Below are 3,135 nucleotides of genomic sequence, written 5' to 3'. Positions count from 1 at the left end.
CGGTATGTCACAGTTTTACGTGAGGATTCACCCACTGAAGCAGCCAAAGATAGCTTTGCCTGGTAGAAGAGGAAGTGGGCAGGACTGTTATCTCACTGCTGCTATCTGTAAGTACAAGCATCTTCCACAGTGAATATTAATATGGTGTATGCGTTTTTAAGTTGTTTAAGTCACTGAAACATTGTTAACTTACCTGTGTGACCTAAAGGTATACAAGAGTAATTACTTTTGACAACACTTATACTTTCAAAGGTGCAAAATATTTTGGACTTGAGACGAGCTTTCGGACGAGTTAGTGACTGTGGCGGAGTTAGAAAAAGGGTAACAATGAATGTGTATCTACCTTATCGTCTATCTTATTTAATCAATCCATCGCTTTTTCCTCACGTCGCGATTAACACAGAAAGGCTAAGGTCGTAACCTTGTAATCAAGGGGTCCTGGGTTCGATACCAGGTTGACGCATATTGTACAGTGGTTCGAATACCACTTTAAATTATAGGTACAGTCCCGCTCAGCCTATCTGTGCATAAAGTGGACGTAAAATAAGAGCTCAAACAAATTAACACAGAAAGTTAGAAAAGGTACATTAAATACTCAAAACAGAAATGAACGTTCTGGGTTCGGGTCCCGGCCAGAGCATAGTTGTTTCATTGTGTTTGTTCATTCATATATTTCATATAATAACCATTGATCTTTCCTTCTCGGTGGCAATACGCGTTGAGCGGTAAACCAACAATCTCGCAAACGAAGGTTCTGGATTCGAGTCCCAGTCTGAACATGGCCGCTCCTTTGTGACTGTCAGTTCGCCACTTTTATCTAATCATTATCAATCCTTATCATCCAGATTAGCCACAATAACCACAAAGGAAGTGGAAATCGGAAAAGCAGATAAACCTCAGCACGGCTATTAATTCGAAGAGGAAAAAAAAAGCGGCGTTGCAATACGATACAATATAATACTAAAACAGACGATTGCTGTAGGGTTAACCTCTGCTACATATTACACTATTCAAGAATTTGTGCAAAACATTCGAGTGACAAATGTGGTGACATATCAAAAGAAGCACTCTTGAGTGTTTTCTAGTATACAGGTGGAAACAGCTCCAGAAGAATATTTTAGTAATTTTTGTTACAGTGCTAGTACCCGTAAAGTTGACAAAAACTGTAAAATTTCAGATTTTTGGGGGGTCTTACATTTTGAACTATATTTTATACTTTTCTCTGGAAAAAGTATCCTTTTACACAATGGTGTAGCGCAGTTTTCTGTGGTCGTCGCCCATCCCCTGCAAGAAAACTCTCGATGCCTTTAGAGTAAAAAGATATATCGGGATTACTATAACGTTCACGCAATGGACAAGAAATTAAATTTCACCCCAAGTATGCTCCACCCTGCCACCACATTTCTTTGTTATCGGCATAAGTAGCTTATAGAAACTATATGAGGATGAATGAATTGATATATAACTGGAAAACGAACTATACAAACTTCAACACGAAGAATAGCGAAATTCACAAAATCGTTGTAATATATTTAAATCATAACACCATTAAGCCTTGTTTCCATGATATGAAAAACTCAATATGCTGACCAAGGCAGAAATTTATTTTATTTTAAAACATAAACTAAACGTAACGTTACGTTGGTCAGCATATTGAGTTTTTCATTTAAATCGTGTATGGTACCGTATGTGACAGAACAGGGATGTCGAATGCATCACTTATTATCAGAGAGTACTGGCCCTCGGAGCAATTGCCTTCTGGGCACCACCTCCTACTGAGTGTTTGGTCCTTTTAAAGTGTTTAACAGTGTAGCTAAAAATCGAGACTAACGTGTAACACATAACAGGCGTAGACGATGTGGGAAATTTCTCTTAGCTCTTACTGATTGATTGATTGATTTGATTTATTTTACTTCGCTTTTCTGCCACTTTTGGCTTTTTAATGCGGATGAGTGATGATATGACGAAATTGATACAGGAACACTCACAAAGAACATCCGTGCCCAGACCAGGATTCGAACCCGGAACCTCTTGCGTCGTAGCGCGCTATGATAACCACTCCGCCACGGAGGCCGGCTTTTAGCTCTTATTTGAATATGAATAAAGATTGAGTCTCCCTTGAAAACATTTGGTTTGGAAGTTACAGTTTAAGAACCACACGTTAAATGAGTATATGTGGTGAAACGTAAATGAATTACCAAGTTTGATTGTTTTTTGTGTGGCAATGAGAGACAGACTGACTAAACAACTGAGTCTTCCTGCTGGATCCATAAGTGTTGACAATTTATACTCTACAAGTTTACATCAAACAAAATATAAAACTACGAAACGAGATTTTTTTTTCTATTGATGCCCGTCTGCGAGCAGGTAAGTTAATTCGGCATTTCGGAAGAGATTCACATGTCAAGTTGCACCAAGCCCCTCTGGCATGAAATGTTACTGCGAACCCACTAGACTACCTGTCTAACATATTAAATAATAATGATAAAGAATACGTCGTGAAGTTAACTGAGATGCAATATGGCTCTCATTGTTAGGAAATGAGTTAGGGAGTGTTTCTAGACTTTTGACTCGCCCAGTTTAATTGTGGTGGAAGTAAAATTTCTACTCTCACTTCTCTTCAGAATAATATATAATGCATCAATATGAAATAAATTTAATATATAACATATTAATAATCTATTTTAATATTGTTACAGATAGGTAATACTAATATATCAAATAAGTAACACTTTTAAGCCTTGTTTCCATGTTTAATCAAACACTCAAACGCTGACCAAGACAAAATTTATTATATCAAAAATACACTATAATCGTAACGTTTTGACCCTCTATCAGGGTATATTTTTATCATTATTATTTACATTGCAGATCTGCGCGTAGAACAAATTTCTTTCCAAACTTTGGTTCTTCAGCATTCTTCAATGGATTCAAATCGGTAGAGAAAATTTGTCCAGTTTATGTGAATATTTGTCTGAAGAAGACCCTGTTAGAGTGTGGGAACGTTACGTTTATACTGTATTTTTTATACAATCAATTTTGCCTTGGTCAGTGTTTGAGTGTTTGATCAAATAAGTAATTATGAAAACTGAAAAACAGATTTTATATACTTTTTTCTAAAAAATGATGGTGGCT

The 3,135-nt window shown here is 36.7% G+C and overlaps 1 protein-coding gene across 1 annotated transcript in view; it reads left to right on the top strand.

Annotated features, from left to right (window-relative positions):
- The window catches only part of LOC145995202 (uncharacterized), a 79,218-nt gene continuing 76,083 nt past the window's right edge, over positions 1-3,135 (top strand). Inside the window, exon 1 of the mRNA XM_083131762.1 lies at positions 1-107. The gene's annotated coding sequence lies outside the window, so the exon portion shown is untranslated. The remainder of the gene's footprint in view (positions 108-3,135) is intronic.

This window comes from Lepisma saccharinum, chromosome 11 (assembly GCF_977018435.1).
Source record: "Lepisma saccharinum chromosome 11, izLepSacc3.1, whole genome shotgun sequence".
In the NCBI taxonomy this organism is placed as follows: Eukaryota; Metazoa; Arthropoda; class Insecta; order Zygentoma; family Lepismatidae; genus Lepisma; species Lepisma saccharinum.
The sequence above is the reverse complement of the archived record's forward strand: the minus strand, read 5'-3'. Positions and strand labels throughout refer to the sequence as shown.